Below are 18,674 nucleotides of genomic sequence, written 5' to 3' on the forward strand. Positions count from 1 at the left end.
CAACTGCCCACTAAAAGAATCATACACCATGATCAAGTGGAATGGTTCAACATATGCAAATCAATCAATGTGATATATCATATACTGCTGCAATTGCCCTGGCCAAGGGACCAAGCCCAGCAGTCTTGGCAGTTTGTGGATGGCTGACCCACCACTCCTTTCCTTCTCACCTCCCTGAAGCCATCTGAGCTGCCACCTAGAGCCACAAGACTGTTGCTGCTGCAGTGGCTCCATCTGGATATCCAGCCCAAAAGTCTTGGGAGTCTCTGGGTGCTTGACCCACCACCCCTCTCCATCACCCCTCCCTGAAACCACCTGAGCTGCTCCTGCCATGATCCCCCTAGCCCAGGGTCTCACCCTAGTGGCCTTTGCATTCTCTAGGTGCCCAGAACCACTCTAGCTGCTGCCTCCATGGGTGATTTGGCCCTGGGACACAGCATAGCTACTACATGTGTGCCTGCAAACAGCTCCATGGCCCCCCAGCACAGGACCCTATCCCATTGCCATGTGTACCCTAGGTTAACCACTGCAGCCAGGTTACTGCATGCTATCAGCCCTGGCTCCACAGCTGTACATGCATAAGCAGTTGGCCCTGCCCCCTGGCTCCTTCCCCCATTACTATGTTTGCACCCACAGCTGGCCCTTGCAGCTGTACGTGCACATACATATCCAGTGTGCCTCCCAGTTGCACCCTTCTACACACATACAGACAGCCTCTAACCCCCTTCACCAGCGTGCGCTTGGCCCCTGCACTTATGCATGTGCAATCTGCCAGCCCACCCTGCCATCTGTGCACTCATAGTTGGTCCCAGGCCCTTCCTCTTACCCCAGTTCTTGCCACCATGCATGAGATGAGCCTGCAACTGGCCTAGGCTGTCATAGATGTGCCTGCAGCCAGCTATCATAGCATAGCATGTGCATACCACTGGCCCTGGCTCCTGGCCACTGGACCCAGAGGTGCAGCTGAGGACCCTAACAGCCCTCACAGCCTTAACATAATGAAGGATAAAAATCATATGATCATCTCAGTAGATGCAGAAAAATTTTAACAAAATTCAGTATTTTTTAATGATAAAGACTCTCAATAAATTAGGTATAGAAAGAATGTGCCACATCATATATGGTAATAAAAATCATACATGATAAGCCCAAAGCTAGCATTATACTGAACAGTGAAAAGCTGAAAACTTTTCATCTAAGATCAGGAAGAAGACAAGAATGCCCACTCTCACCACTTGTATTTAACATAGTACTGGTAGTCCCAGCCAGAGCAATTAGGCGAGAAAAAGAAATAAGAGACATTTAAATTGGAAAATAAGAAGTAAAATTGTCTTCGTTTGCTGATGACATAATTTTATACATAGACTACACACACTGTTAGAACTAATAAATGAATTCAGTAAATTTGAGAAATATAAAATCAACATACAAAAATCGGTTGCATAATATACACTACCGATGATCGATCAAAAAAAAGAAATTAAGAAAACAATTCCATTTGCAATAGTATCAAAATGAATAAAATACTTAGGCATAGATTTAACTAAGGAGGTGAAATATCTCTACACTGAAAACTATAAAACACTGATGAAAGAAATTAAAGTCGGCACAAATAAATGGAAAGATAACACATATTCATGGATTAGAAAAATCAATATTGTTAAAATGTCTGTATTATCCAAAGTGATCTACAAATTCAATGCAACCACTATCAAAATTCCAATAGAATTTTTCACAGAAACATAAAAAGATTCCTAAAATTCATATGGAACCACAAAAGACCCCAAATAGCCAAAAAATCTTCAGTAAGAAGAACAAAGCTGAAACAAAATAGAGAATTCAGAATTAAACCCACACATATATGGCCAACTAATTTCTGACAAGGGCACCAAGAATACACAATGGGAAAAGGATAGTCTCTTTAACAAATGGTGCTGAGAAAACTGTACATCTACAAGCAAAAGAATGAAATTGGACCATAACCTTACACTATACATAAAAATCAACTCAAAATAGATTAAAGAATTAAATGTAAGATCTAAAACCATTAAAGAAAACATAGGAAAAAGTTCCTTGACATTGGTCTTGGCAAGAATTTTTTGGCTATGACACCAAAAGTACAGGTAACAAAAGCAAAAATAAACAAGCGAGATTACATCAAACTAAAAAACATTTGCACAAAAAAAAATGAAAAACATATGATTTGGGAGAAAATACTTGCAAACCATATATTGGATAAGGGGTTAACACCTAAAATATATAAGGAACTCATACAACTTAAAAGCAGAAAAATAATCTGATTTTTAAATGGGCAAAGGACATGAATAGACATTTTTCCAAAGAAGATATGCAAATGGCCAAAAGGTACAAGAAATTGTGCTCAGCAACACTAATCATCAGGAAGGCAAATCAAAACCACAATGTGATATCACCTCACACCTATTAGGATGGCTATGCAGTGACAGTGCAATTAAAAATAATGATCATGCCACAGCTCTCTTAAAAAAAAAAAAACAAGAGATAACAAAAGTTGACAAGGATGTGAAGAATAAGGAACTCTTTTACACTCTTATTGGGAATATAAATTAGTACAGCCACTATGGAAAACAGTATGGAAGTTCCCTCCGAAATTAAAAATAAAACTCATATGATTCAGCAATTCCATTTCATATTCATTCAAAGGATATGAAATCTGTATGTCAAAGAGATACCTGCACTCCTAGGTTCATCACAACATTATGCACAAAGCCAAGATATGGAAACAACCTAAATGTCCATCAACAGATGAATGGATAAGAACACTATGGTATATGGCATATACTGGAATAGTATTCAGCCATAAAAAGAAGGAAATCTATGGGTGGATTATGTTAACTTAATGTTCACTTAACATTATGTTAAGTGAAATAAGCCCGACACCAAAAGACAAATACTATATGATCTCACTTATATGTAGAATCTAAAATAGTCAAATTCATAAAAGCAGACAGTAGAATGGTAATTGGCAGGGGCTTGTGGAAGGGAGAACTAGAGAGGTGATGGTTAAAGGCTGCGAACTTTCGGTTATACAAGATGAGTAAGTTCTGGAGATCTACTCTGTAGCGTAGTGCCTATAGTTAACAATATTGTGTTGCACACTTAAAATTGCTAAAAGAATAGATCTTGTATCGTGTTCTTACCAAAGCAACAATGCTACTAATAATAAAGGGAATGGGAGGAAAAAATACATAATGAAACAGAAAGAGTAAGTAATTATATCTAAATATATTTGAAAAATCAGTATGTGTTAAAGGTAACATTTTAATTCAGTGAAAAAAAGTGTAAATTATTGGCTAGCTATTTAGTGAGAAATGTTACATATCAACTTCCCTCATTTCTATAAAATAAATTCCAAATGAGTTAAGGATTAGTGTGCAAAAAGAAAAAAGTGAAGTAGAAAGCTCAGTGATTTTATAATATTAGAGTTGAGAATAATGCTAGAAAATAGGAAGGAAATGAATGATCAATTTGATTATATGCATTTTTAAAATATTGGTATAATAGTCAAACAACACACACACGTGTGCATACACACACACGAAGGCAATTGGCAAACTAGAGAATATGTTTTAAATTCACATAATAGATAAGGGATCAAAGATAGTAATACATAACTCATTAATCAGAGGTAAATGCTAATAGAAAATTAGGCAACGAATATAGTAAGGACTAAAAATTGCCAATAACTATATGAAAAGATCAATGTCACTAGTAAGCAAAGAAATGAATTAAACAATAGGGGTATATCTTTTTACCTGTCAGATGGACAAATTTCAAGAATTATTTTTGCCCAGAATTAATAAGACTAGAAGCAAATGAATATCCACACATTGATATAAGAAATATAAACTGATGTAACCATCAGGAAGTTCAAGTATAATATGGAAGAGATTAATTAATATACACATTTAAATATATCTAGGTTCAATATGTTTGTCATTTTGACCCATTTTTTTCTATTTCTAGAAATGTATCATAAGGAAATAATTGAAGTTATATATATAGATGATTGTTACCAGTTTGTCTATAATGTAAGAAAACTGGAAATGTGTTAACAGTAGGAGGTTAGTTAGATAAGTTATGATATAGACATACAATAAAATAACATGTAGCCAACAAACCATAAGACTTAGGTCTACAGTTATTAATATAGAAAGATAAAATTATGATATGGAAGTCTCATTTGTGTGACTGAATATATATATAAATACATAAAATAGATATAATTATGCAAGGACAAAACTGGAAGAATATAATGAAAACGTTGATAATAGTAATTATTTTGAGGTTGTGGGATTAAAGTTGATTTTCACTTTCTTATGATTTTACATGCATCCTGAATTTTTCTACAATGTGCCTGTATTACTTTTATAATTAGAAAAATAAAGCTATTTTAATTTAAAAAATTGTTTTGACATCTAAAAAGTCATGGATATGTTTTGGCTGGGTGTGTTGGCTCATGCCTATAATCCCTGCACTTCGGGAGGCTAAGGCGGGTGGGTCACCTGAGGTCAGGAGTTCTAGACCAGCCTGGCCAACATGATGAAACCCCATCTCTATTAAAAGTACAAAAAATTAGCTGAGCATGGTGGTGCACACCAGTAATCCCAGCTACTCGGGAGTCTGAGGCAGGAGAATCACTTGAACCCAGGAGGCGGAGTTTGCAGTGAGCCGAGATCACGCCACTGCACTCCATCCAGCCTGGGCAACAAGAGCAAAACTCTGTCTCAAAAAAAAAAAAAAAAAAAAAAGTCATGGATATATTTTACAAAACAGATAAAATTTGCATGACTCTTTCTAGAGACTGAAAAAAAAAGATTATTTGATTAAAGTTGTACAACAAACTTTTGGATGTAAAACTGTGAGAGCCTTAAGGCAGGAGCACACAGTGCAGTTGTCTTTCTGACGGTTTGTTGGAAGTCAATGGGTGCCAACCCAGTGCCAGGAACCAGGCTAAAGATGCTGCCTGTGACCTTTTCCCTGGGTATCTTGTGGAAGGTTCAGCATCTACTCATGCTAGATGAAGCCCTAGACCAATATCTACAGCTGTAGACCCAGATTATTGACCAGGTCTTGGAGCAAAAGTTGACTGCCCTGACTCTAGAGAGTATCGTTGCTGAAGGTTACAGGCCTGCTTGTTTTCAGAGTTCCCATTGTCCTGCAATTGTCCTGGTGACAGAATAACTCGTACCAGGATATTTTTTCTTTTAGTCGGAGTCTTAACCATTTCTATAAATTCTGCTTTCTCCTGTTGCAGGCAATCCTGGTGGCAGAGCTTGTGGCTTTACAATGTGAATAATGTCATCATCTGGCCTCTCAAGAGGGCTCTGGTCTCATCTAATCATGTTTGATTGTCTTTGGTTTCCTGGAGTTTCTAAAATTTTATCAACCCAATTCTGTCTATCTCTCTATCTTGGCCATTGCCCTTGCATTTCCCTTGGGGCTGCTCTGATCTATCTATCTATCTATCATCTATCTATCTATCTATCTATCTATCTATCTATCTAATCTATCTAATCATCTATCTATATCTATCTATCTATCTATCTATCTATCTATCTATCATCTATCTATATCTATCATCTATCTATAACCTATCATCTATTCTTTGTTCTAAACTATAGGCATGTAGCTAGGCATGAGCTATATAGCTGTTTCTTATTCTGAACTATAGGCTAGCCCTATCTTCTCTCAGTTCACAGATAAAAATATATTTCAACATATTTGTGTTTCCAATATATTAATCCAAATTTAGCCTAGTGGAGTCACCTACAGAAAGACAGAAGTAAAATTTACAAAAGTAAAAATTCTAGGACTGCCAACAGCCTCCATTATTCAGTCAGTAGAGACAGTCTGCCTTTCTCTTTCTGAATTTTATCTAAAGTGTGGCAGAGACTGCAAGGGGCCCCCCAAAATCTGTTATTCCTTTCTTCTAAAGAAATAGAGTTTGAGCTGGTCACCTGTTTTCCCAGTAAGACTAGATTTCCCAGACTCACTTGCATTTAGGTGTAGTGATGTAACTAAGTTCTTGCCAATGAACTGTGAGTAGAAATGATGATTCTGTTTCCAGATATGATGCATAATTCATTGACTGTACATAAATTCGCTCCTCTTCTCCCTAGCTGAAATGTTGATATGACAGCAACCCAACTTTGACCATGCAGATGATGATAACAACTTAGAGAATAGTAAGAAGAAAGGAACCTGAGAGCCTGAATGACTACATGAAGCAGTTTAGCTCTCATATCTGGATTGCCTGTATCAGGAGAGAAAAATGAAGTTCTATATCTTTTAGTAGGAATATTACTGAATCTTTTTTTTTACAGCAACTTAACTTTCACCCTTGTTAATATACACAGGGCATAGGTTTCTCTCAGTCCCACATCTAGCCCAGACCTGCCTGTCTCCCCTCTAGTTTGAGTCATCCTGTAATGGAAACACAGGTTCAGTTGCTCAGCATTTGCAGAGTCCAATTAACAAGAGTAAGATCTAGTATAAAGAAAGTAACTTTTTATTCTAAAGCTAGGTTAGGGGGAGAAATACAGGCTTCCTGCCTTAAGGGAAACACCTTGCTTCTAAGGCACAAAGCAGGGGCTTTTAAAGGGGGGACTTGGTATGAATGGCATACAGAGGAAACAGCAAGCAGGTGGGGGCCTCCATGACTTGCTTTGGTGCCACTGGGTGGCTGAACTGGCGCCTTTGCAGTCAGAACTAGGTTATAAAAGTGACCCTTGCTTCCAGATATTCTCCAGGTGGGAGAGAGTTTCATAGCAGGCATACCATGGGTTGTAAGTTAACAGTTGTCTCTAGAGGCAATCTTCTGGTGGAAGAGGTTTCTACTCTGGAGCTTCTAAGCACATCATTAGATAGCTTGCCCTGTAGGGAGTGTTTGATGAAGGGAAGGTAAAGGGTCATAACTGCATTTATAAAGAGTTAAGTAGGAAGTGGGGAAAAGGAGGAAAGAGAAAAGAAGAAAAATAATAATTTTTAAAACATTAATTCTCTTTCTCTTAGAAAAATGGGGATACTTGGTTACAATCGCTTAGCATCCTAATCCTACTAATTTCTTACTATGTTCTCTCATAGCCCAGAGTGATATTTGCATTTTCTATAATACCAAATCACCTTAAAACCTGCCGATAATGCCTTGAGTATTTTGCATCGGTTTTCCTATCGTGCTTTTCATATCCATTTACATTGTGTCATTTTACATTGCCAGCAGTGTATGAAAATTTCAGTTACTCCATTTCCTATCCAGTACTTGGTATGGTAAATCTTTCCCATTTTTGCAATTTTGGTAGGTGTGAGGGTTAACTTGTGATTTTAATTTGCATTTTTCTGATGATGATTAGTGATGTTGCACACTTTTTCATGTGCTTAGTGAACATTTATATCTTCTTTTGTGACGTGTCTCTCCAAATCTTTTGACCATTTTAAGTTGCTTATTATGAGAATTCTGTATAAATTTGGTACAGAAGTCTATTGTCCCTGATACGGTTTGTCTGTGTCCCCACACAAATCTCATCTTGAATTATAGTTCCCATAATCCCTACATGTCATGGGACTCAGTGGGAGGTAATTGAATCATGGGGGTGCTTACCCTCATGCTTTTCTTATGACAGTGAGTTCTCACAAGATCTGATGGTTTTATAAGCGGCTTTTCCCCGACCTTCGCTCATACTTCTTCCTGCCACCATTTGAAGGACATGTTTGCTTCCCCTTCCACCATGATTGTGAGCTTCCTGAGGTCTTGCCAGTCCTGTGGAAATGTGAGTCAACTAAACCTCTTTCCTTTATAAATTATCCAGTCTCTGGCAGTTCTTTATAGCAGTGTGAGTACAGACTAATACATTAAATTGGTACTGCAGAAAGTGGGGTGCTTCTGCACACCCCTACAGGGCAAGCTATCTAACGATGTGCTTAGAAGCTCCAGAGTAGAAACCTCTTCCACCAGGAGATTGCCTCTAGAGACAACAGTCAACTTACAATACCAAAAAATGTAGAAGCAATTTTGGAACTGGGTAACAGGCAGAGGCTGGAACAGTTTGGAGGGCTCAGAAGATGACAGGAAAATGTGGGAAAGTTTGGAACTTCCTAGAGACTTGTTGAATGGCTTTGACCAAAATGCTGATAGTGATATGGACAATGAAGTCCGGGCTGAGGTGGTCTTGGAGATGAGGACCTTTTTGGAAACTGAAATAAAGGTGATTCTTGCTATGCTTTAGCAAAGAGACTGGTGGCATTTTACCCCTGCTCTAGAGATCTGTGGAACTTTAAACTTGAGAGAGATGATTTAGTATATCTAGTGGAAGAGATTTCTAAGTGGCAAAGCGTTCAAGAGGAAGCAGAGCATGAAAGTTTGGAAACTTTGCAGCCTGACAATACAATAGAAAAGAAAAATCAATTTTCTGGGGAGAAATTCAAGCCACCTTCAGAAATTTGTATAAGCAATAAGGAGCCGAATGTTAATCACCAAGACAATGGGGATAATGTCTCCAGGGCATGTCAGAGATCTTCAGGGCAGCCCCTCCCATCACAGGCCCATCACAGGCCCAGAGGCCTAGGAGAGAGAAATGGTTTCATGGGCTAGGCCCAGGGCCCCTCTGCTCTATGCAACCTCAGGATGTGATGCCCTGAGTTCCAGCTGCTTCAGCTCCAGCTGTGGCTAAAGGGTGCCAAGGTAGAGCTCAGGGTGTTGCTTCAGAGGGTGCAAGCCCCAACCCTTGGTGGCTTACACATGGTGTTGGGCCTGGGGTGCACAGAAGTCAAGAGTTGAGGTTTGGGAACCTCCACCTAGATTTAGAGGAAGTATGGAACCCCCTGGCTGTCCAGGCATAAGTACACCGCAGGGATGGGGCTCTCATGGAGAACCTCTGCTAGGGCAGGGCAAAAGGGAAATGTGGAGTTGGAGCCCCCACACAGAGTCCCCACTGAGTCACTGCCTAGTGGAGGTGTGAGAAGAGGACCGCCATTCTCCAGACCCCAGAATCCACTGACAGCTTGCACCATGCACCTGGAAAAGCTGCAGACACTCAATGCCAGCTGTGAAAGTAGCCAGAAGGGGTGCTATACCCTGAAAAGCCACAAGGATGGAGCTGCCCAAGGCTGTGGGAGCCCACCTCTTGCATCAGTGTGATTTGGATGTGGGACATGGAATCAAATGAGATCATTTTGGAACTTTAAGATTTAATGACTGCCCTATTGGATTTTGGACTTGCATTGGTCCTTTAGCCCCTTTGTTTTGGCCTATTTATCTCATTTGGAACAGGCGTATTTACCCAATGCCTATACCCATTAGTTACTAGGAAGTAACTAACTTGTTTTTATTTTGCAGGATCATAGGTGAAAGGGACTTGCCTTGTCTCAAATGAGACTTTGGACTTGGACTTTTGAGTTAATGCTGGAATGCCATAAGACTTTGGGGGACTGTTGGAAGGGCATGATTGTGGTTTGAGCTGTGAAGACTTGAGATTTGGGAAGGAGCCAGGGGCAGAATGGTATGGTTTGGCTGTGTTCCCACCCAAATCTCATCTTGAATTGTAGTTCCCATACTGCCCACATGTCTTGGGAGGGACCAAGTAGGAGGTAATTGAATTATGGAGACAGTTACCCTCATGCTGTTCTCATGATAGTGAGTGAGTTCTCTCAGCATCTGATGGTTTTATAAGGGGTTTTCCCCCACTTTGCTCATAGTTCTTCCTGCAGCCATGTGAAGAAGGACATGTTTGTTTCCCCTTCTGCCACGAGTGTAAGTTTCCTGAGGCCTCCCCAGCCCTCAGGAACTGTGAGTCAATTAAACCTCTTTCCTTTATAAATTACCCAGTCTTGGGCAGTTCTTTACAGCGGCATGAGAACATACTAATACAGTCACAGATATGTATTATGAATGTTTTTTCCCATCTATCTTTTTATTTTTCTAATGTATCTTTCTTTAGAGGAGCAGAAATGTTTAATTTTAATGAAGTCCAATTGATCAATTTTATCTTTTGGGGTTAGTGCTTTTTATGGCCTAAGAAATTATGAAGATATTTTCCTATTGTATTAGTCCATTCTCACACGCTAATAAATCATACCTGAGATTGCGTAATTTATAAAGGAAAGAGGTTTAATTGACTCACAGTTCCACATGGCTGGGAAGGCCTCACAATCATGGTGGAATGCAAATCAGGAAGTCAGTCTTACATGGTGGCAGGCCAGAGAGCATGTGCAGGGGAACTTCTTTTTATAAAAACATCAGATCTTGTGAGACTTATTTACTTCATGTGAAGAGCATGGGAAAGACCCAACCCTATGATTCAATTACCTCCCACTGGGTCCCTCCCATGACATGTGGAAATTATGGAAGCTACAGTTTAACATGAGATTTGGCTGGGGACACAGCCAAACCATATCACCTATATTTTCTTCCAAAAGCTTTAAGATTTTAGCCTGTATGTCTAGGTCTATGATACTTTATTTATTTATTTACTTATTTATTTATTTATTTATTTGAGACAGGGTCTTGCTCTGGCATCCAGGCTGGAGTGTAGTGTTGTGATTATAGCTCACTGCAGCCTCAAACTCTTGGGCTCAAGTGATCCTCCCACCTAAACCTCCTAAGTAGCTAGTACAATAGGTGCATGCCACCATACCTGGATAATTTTTAACTTTTTTGTAGGGATGGGATCTCACTGTATTGGCCAGCCTGGTCTTGAACTCCTGGCCTGAAGTGATCCTCCTGCCTTGGACTCCCAAAGTGCTGGGTTTACAGGCATTAGCCACTGCACCCAGGCTATGATACATTTTGAAATAATTTTTATGTATGGTATGAAGTAAAGGTCAAGGTTTATTTTTAGTTTGCAGAAAACAACTTTTATTTCCCCACTGAATTAACTGAGTACCTTTGTTGGAAATAAGTTGACCATGATTTTACATGTAAGTCTGTTTCTAGACTCTTTGGTTCCACTGAACTATGTAACATAATGCTAATTCCACACTGATTTGATGACTCTATTTTACACATCAGATAGTATAAGTTGTCTAACTTTGTTCTTCTCTTTGTTTTGGCTATTCTAGGACTTTTGGATTTCTGTATAATTTTAGAATAAGCTGGTCAATTTTGACAAAAAGCCCTGTTGGGATTTTTATTTGAATTACATTGAATGTATATATCAATTTAGCAAGAATGGATAGTTTAACAATATATAGTACATCTCCATTTATTTAGGTCTTTGTTTTTTACATACAATGTTTTGTAGTTTTCAGTATAAAAGTCTTGCATATCTTTTGTTAAAATACTTTGTAAGTATTTTGTACTTTCTGAAGGCATTGTAAATGGCACTGCTTTTATAGTTTTAATATCAAATGCTATATTTAATAATTGTTCCTGGTACATAGAAACATAATTGATTTTTGCATGTTGACTTTCTATCCCATGACCTTCGTAAATTTGCTTATAAGTTCTATTAGTTTTTTGGTTTTTTTTTTTTTAACAGATTCTTGGGATTTTCTACATATTCTGTCTTGTTTTCTGCACATAAACACAGTTTTATTTCTTCCTTTTGTTTTGTTTTTGTTTTTGAGACTGAGTCTCGCTCTGTCACCCAGGGTAGAGGGCAGTGAATGGCATGATCTCGGCTCACTGTATTCTCCACCTCCCAGGTTCAAGCAATTCTCCTGCCTCAGCTTCCTGAGTAGCTGGGATTACAGGCACCTGCCACCACGCATAGCTAATTTTTGTATTTTTAGTAGAAATAGGGTTTCACCATGTTGGCCAAGCTGGTCCCGGACTCGTGACCTCATGTGATCCACCTACGTTGGCCTCCCAAAGTGCTGGGATTACAGATGTGAGCCATCACGCTCAGCCTATTTCTTGCTTTATAGTCATTACTCCATGTATTGCTTTTTCTTGCTTTATCACACTGATGTAAACTTAAAAAGCAGTTATAAAGAATATGTCTTATATATATATATTCCTTTTTCTCTTTCATATAGGTGTATTTTGGCCTCTGAAAACTTGAGGCTTCTCTGAAGTGTTACATGTTCCTCATCTTCATCCTCCAGAATTAGAGAAATACCTCTTCCCATTCTTCTAGTTTCTATGAGGGATTTTCTCGAAACATTTCTGGCTAGTTGGATAGGTGAATGGAATTACCTGACTTGTGGGTTGGCTTAGAAACTGGGCATGTGTATCATAGCCCCCTCTCCCACTTAGAAGCTGGGCAGCCTGCAGAAAATGTGTGTTTGAGTGCCCTGAACCCTGTGGTAAGCTCAATGTTATAGGCTCTGTCCCTGTAGCAAGAGATTGTGGTAGTTCAGCTATTCTGGGGATAGGTAGGTGTTTCTGATTACTTTGGGGTTCATTTAGTAGATTCTATAGGCTCTCATCCTAAGTAGCATACTATAACTTAACATTTTACAGCTCAGATCATATATTGACTGTCATTTGTTCTAATCCTTGTTTTATGCCTCAGTTTGTTTAGAACTCAGATGAAAAAGAGGGGTGGCTTTATTGGAACAAGACACTCCCAGTCAGTACTTCCCTATTTTATCGCCCAGTATTGCCTAAGGCACCACCCTCTGTTTATCTAAAGACTTTTTCTCCATCATGGATGTACCTTAGGATCATTTGGGGGGCTTTAAAAACATATCAAGGCCCAAGGCCCTAGCCTATCCCCAGTAAATTAAATCAAAATGTAGGGGTTAGGACCAGACATACCATAAAAAAAAAGTTGTCTAGATTCTAATGAACAGGAAGATCTGAGAACCACTCATCTAAACCATTTAAACTATTCTGCAGTGCTTCTGTCTCTACTTTAGATCCTTGAATAGTTTTTGGGTCACCCTAATTTCCAACACTAGGACATATGAAATACAGCCTTTTTACTAGTTAAGTAGAACATCCCTTTTCTTTTTTTTTTTTTTTTTTTGAGATGGCATCTTGCTCTGTTGCCCAGTCTGGACTGCAGTGGCGCAATCTCGGCTCACTGCAAGCTCTGCCTCCCGGGTTCAAGCCATTCTCCTGCCTCAGCCTCCCGAGTAGCTGGGACTACAGGCGCCTGCCACCACGCCTGGCTAATTTTTTGTATTTTTAGTAGAGATAGGGTTTCACCACGTTAGCCAGGATGGTCTTTATCTGCTGACCTCGTGATCTGCCCGCCCCGGCCTCCCAAAGTGCTGGGATTACAAGGCGTGAGCCACCGTGCCCAGCCCCTTTTCTTTTTATCTGATAATAAAGTCTACCACATTTCTATAGGTAAAGCTGTAATCTGCATCTTCAGGACTGATAAGTATAATTAGTATGTGGGAGAATTAGAGCCACAGAAGGAATGTTGATACAGAAAGGTCATGATATTTCTGGATCAACCTGCCTTAGACCTGGATGAAAATCAGTGTTTATCATCCAGAAGAGAAAAATACCCTAATTGTTGATGGGCCTAACTGACAAAACACAATAGAGGGAGTAAAAATTGCTCAACTTGTATCGTGTTTGACAGCTGAACACAGAAGCTATTCCAAAGTGGGCCTTAATGGAAATTACAGAAAGCTGTCAAGGACAAAGAGACAAGTGCCACATGCTAATGTCCAAAAACACATGCCCTAGTCCCACTGTGAGCCTCTACCAAGTGCTACTCTAATCCCTGAATTCCCTCCTACTTCATTGTCAAAGTTTCTGCACAAACATGCCAGTTGTTAGCATTTAACAAGGCCCCAATTAAGAACCAACGAGAAGTAAGGCAAAAGATAAGAAATCTGGAAACCGAAATATCACCTTATTCCTGGAGAAGCCAATACTGGAAAATGTGACTCAGATCTCCAGGCAAAGGGGCTTCCGTATTCTGAAACTCAGAAACAGGCAGACTTACCCACCCAGTCATAAAAGGCTTCAGACCACCCCTGGCTTCACCCACAGAGCAGAATCTTTATCACTAAAGTCATGGCGTGGTCAGGAGTGATTCAGAACATGAACTGTGCAGTTAGAGAAGAAGAGGAGAGGAAGTGACTGGTTGGCACATGATGCTCTCTCTAAACCAACTGAATCAGATTGTTACTTCTTCTGCTCCGGGATAGAGTTAGTGGGAGATGGGGAGAAGCAGGAGTCTTGCGGTAATGGAGATCTTTAGGAGAAAAATCTGGGACCTCTTAATGGTAAGAAAAAAAGTGAAAGTCACACAGTGTTAAAAAAAAAAATATTGGTTGGGTGCAGTAGCTCATGCCTGTAATCCCAGCACTTTGGGAGGCCAACACGCGCAGATCACCTGAGGTCAGGAGTTCAAGGCCAGCCTGGCCAACGTGGCGAAACCCCGTCTCTACTAAAAATATAAAAATTAGCCAGGTAAGGTGGTGGGTGCCTGTAATCCCAGCTACTTGGGAGGCTGAGACAGGAGAATCGTTTGAACCCAGGAGGCAGAGGTTGCAGTGAGCCAAGATCGTGCCACTGCACTCCAGCCTGGATGACAGAGCAAGACCCCATCTCAAAAAACAAAGAAACAAAAAAATTAATTCCAACAGAAATAAGTTTAAAATTTAAGAAAAATAAATTTTAAGTGATAGAAATAAAGGCTAAAATTAGTCGTTATATATACCTAAAGAGGAGAAAAAATGGATAAAATCCCAATAAAATGACTTAAAATAAAAAATAACAGTAGATAAGCTATAAAAATAAAATATAAAATTGAAATTTAGGTAGTTACGTAAAAGAGAGCAGAGGGAAAAAATGCTGGAATCAAACTTGGAATAATTATATAACCACAACAGCAAATGGAAAATTCTACATTCCCGGGGAAGAATTTGACTGGCCTTCTCTGGTTTGGCTGATGTCCTTGGTCCAATTAGCTGTGGCCAGTGGGATAGGGCCACAATGTACAATGTGGCTGATAGTTTCCCTCTACAGTGGGTAAAGTAGAAGTTACATGCAGAACAGACACTATAAAAAGGTAAATATGACAGAGTGATAAAGTGGTACAGAAATAGCATGGCTTTAGAGCACAGTTCTGACATTCAACAAGTTGCTTAACATCTCTAAGCCTCAATTTCTTCACCTGCAAATAGAAACATTACAACCTGACTTACAGTGTTAGTAGGAACATTAAACAAGAAAATGCATATAAAATAAATAACACGGCTTCTCTGGGAATGTGCTGCCTCAGCCTCCCAAGTAGCTGGGATTACAGGCACGTGCCACCATGCCTGGCTAATTTTTGTATTTTTAGTAGAAATGGGGTTTCACCATCTTGGCCAGGCTGGTCTTGAACTCCTGACCTCACAATCCACCCGCCTCAGCCTCCCAAAGTGCTAGGATTACAGGCGTGAGCCACCGCGCCCAGCCTGGTGCTCTCTTCTTATGGAAGTGAACATAACAAATCCTTCCTTCAGGTGGAGTGGGAGATGAAAGGCGGCTCCTAAAAGGAACACTTCAGGCCTGAATCGCTCCAAGTCCAAAGGTTCCCAGGGTTCCTTGGTCCCAGAACAATCCCAGAAGTTGGAACAACTGTTGCTTGCACACCACCATGCCTGGCTAATTTTTAACTTTTTTGTAGGGATGGAATCTCACAATGTTGCCCAGCCTGGTCTCAAAGTCCTGGCCTCCCAAGTAGCCTTAACATCCCAGATATTTTATTCCTAGACCCCTGCCCTTGGCTTACCTCTGAAGCAGAGAAGAATCTTTATGTCAAAGGCCCAGTAATTCAGCATCTTAAAACACTAGTACTTCTTTCTACTAGACCCACTTCATTGTACTTGTCCTCAATCAGTCCCCTGACTCTATGCTCTGACATCTCTTTAATGGTCCTGCTTCTGCCCTCTGCAACTCACCTTGATGTTAATCTTTGTCCCCGTTAGCTCATCTCTTGTTGTTCCTCATATAAATAGGTTTTTATCCCCGCTTCCTGCTCTTTGTGCTTTCACCTGCGTCAAGTAGGATCACACTTTCCCTATCAGCCCCTTGAGCTGAACCCTGGTGTTGCTCATTGGTCAGATCTGTAGCTAGCCCTGCTCAGTGCTGTAGGGGGAGATTTGAATGAAATCCAGTTATACACTGGGGCTGGGCATGGTCTCATAAGAACAGACATTGGATGAGTCTACTGGGACCCAATCTATTTGCCTCAATAGCAAGACAAGAGAAGAGAATTGAAGAAGGGGGTGCAAAGGTGAGGGATTAGATACCAATTTGAAGCTAAGCAGTGCCCATACTGAGGGCCAAACACATCCGGCAACATATGTAGAGTTGGAAGATGTGCCTGTCAAGAGCCTATTTGGCCTATAATCTCAGCACTTTGGGAGGCCAAGGCGGGCGGATCACCTGAGGTCAGGAGTTCGAGACCAGCCCGGCCAACATGGTGAAACCCCGTCTCCACTAAAAATACAAAAAATTAGCCGGGTGTGGTGGTGGGCACCTGTAATCCCAGCTACTTGGGAGGCTAAGGCAGGAGAATCACTTGAACCCAGGAGGCGGAAGTTGCAGTGAGTCAAGACTGTGCCATTGCACTCCAGCCTTGGTGACAAGATCAAAACTCCATCTCAAAAAAAAAAAAAAAAAAAAAAAGCCTATTTGTTTGAGGGACAGGAACCTCAGAAGAAAAGAACATATCCTCAAGGAAGAAGAAACCAGAGTGATAAGCTTGATGGAAGAATAGCTAATGCCTATTCATATTAGAACTGCGATATATTAATGTCCCTACTTCTTTACCCTTTACCAGGTAATGCTGAAAAACCCTCCCACTCCGATGCTGGGCCCAGCCTGTGAGATGGTAGCAGGCTGGATGTAAACAGGGACTTGAGAAAGCATTTTGGCCTTTCCACCTGTGCTCTTGCAGCTCTGCCTTCGCCATGAGACCATGCCCAGGCTAGCCTGCTGGAGGGAGAATGTAGAGCAGAACTGAGTCCCCCAGCCAACCTCCAGACCTGTGCAACCCCAACCAACAGCCAGCTATCCCCCAGTCCTGTGAGTGAGCCCAGCTGAGACCTGAAGAGCTACCCAGACTACATCGCCAAGTTGCAGACTTGTGAGCTGAGTAAATACGTATTATATGTTAAGTCACTGATTTGGGGGGTGGCTTTTTACACAGCATTATGTGGCAATACGTAATTGAAACAGAGCACAATCTTATGAGAGAAAGGTTAAGGATTGGTGGTATCTACCACCCATATTCATTTTCTGGTCTAGCTTCTATCTGGACTCACACTTGAAACCTATATTGAGGATATTTTTAAGGCAGAACTGATAGAATTATTTGTTATTAGTCTGGGGGAATAGCAGAGGATAAGCAAACTTGCTTTGGGATCCCATCTCCAGGAAGCAATGCAGGCAGCAGGAGGGGCGTTCTGCACTTTCCAACAGAATATGGTGTCACTTTGATGTGTCAAAGTCTCCACTGCCTCAGGAGAAATGCCCTGTGGGCACCATCAGTCCGTGCCCAACAGAAGGGAGAGAAGCCAGTAGGAGAGGCGATGCCAGAAGAAGTGATGTGCAAGGGTATAATGGAATTAGGAGTAGTAGAGCCGGGTGAAGGGAAGACAGTGGCTAATGCCGTGTTGCAACTGGCCCAATTTTTCCCTGAGCATGTGTGAGACACTATCTGGGTGCAGACTCTGTAGAGACAACATCCTGCCCTATAGCTGAGGCCACAAGCCAGGGAAGAAACACTGTACATACAAACACTTCCATTTCCACTCACTGCCAGGTCATGATCCTTCCAGCTCCTCCTTGGCAGCTGTCTGTCAACAGACACAAGTCTCATTTCAATTCCATGTCAGTAATCTGATGTAAATTGCTGAACCTTTTTGTTGTTGTTATCAGTACAGTTTAATCTATAGCTCCCAATAAACTTCACTTACTATGTATTAACCAAACAAGACAGCTAAGCATATTACGGGCATTGAGAATAGTCCTGCATTTCTCATGCCCTTTGGTAAATTCCTAATGTGACATCTAGAGAATGAAAGCTGATGGAGGATGGAAAAGGGCTGCTTTGTGAATATACGTGAACAGACACATTGTGGGATGTAGTAAAGCAGAAAGGCAAAGACCGTGGGTATGGGAGGGAAACTGGATTAGAATCCTAGCTCTGCCACTTGATTAACTGTATGACTGTGGACAAGTTACTCAGTTCCCTTATCTGAAAAACGGGCATAAGATCTGCCTCAGAGGATTGTTAGTGAGAATTAAATGGGTTTATTCAGGTAAAATGTTTGGAACAGCACCTGGCACATAGTAAGCACACAAGAGTTAGCCATTGTTATTATCGTTATTTGATTACAGACATTGAATGTACAACTGTTCTGGAGAAGTGGGGTGTGTGTGTGTGTGTGTGTGTGTGTGTGTGTGTAGCTGGCTGGAGGGAAAACATATTGTCGTGAATTTACTGATGTATCATGGAATCAGAAGACTGGGAAACCTGGCTTAGGTTACCTGATTTAGGTGATCAGTCTGGCTTCCGGGCATTTGTTACAAAAGCCAGTGATCGGCAGTGCCTTTCCAAGTGACCTGGGTGAACACTTAAGTGTGCAGTGAGGTACAGCAGACAATCTGATTTCAGACTCTGCCTCTGCCACAACAGGGACACCTCTTTTCATTGCACTTCAGAGGTATTGTGATTTTTAGAAAGGTTTGTAAACTCTTTGAAGGTTTGTGGTAACCCTATTTTTATTGGCGTTAT

This window comes from Nomascus leucogenys, chromosome 6 (assembly GCF_006542625.1).
Source record: "Nomascus leucogenys isolate Asia chromosome 6, Asia_NLE_v1, whole genome shotgun sequence".
NCBI lineage: Eukaryota > Metazoa > Chordata > Mammalia > Primates > Hylobatidae > Nomascus > Nomascus leucogenys.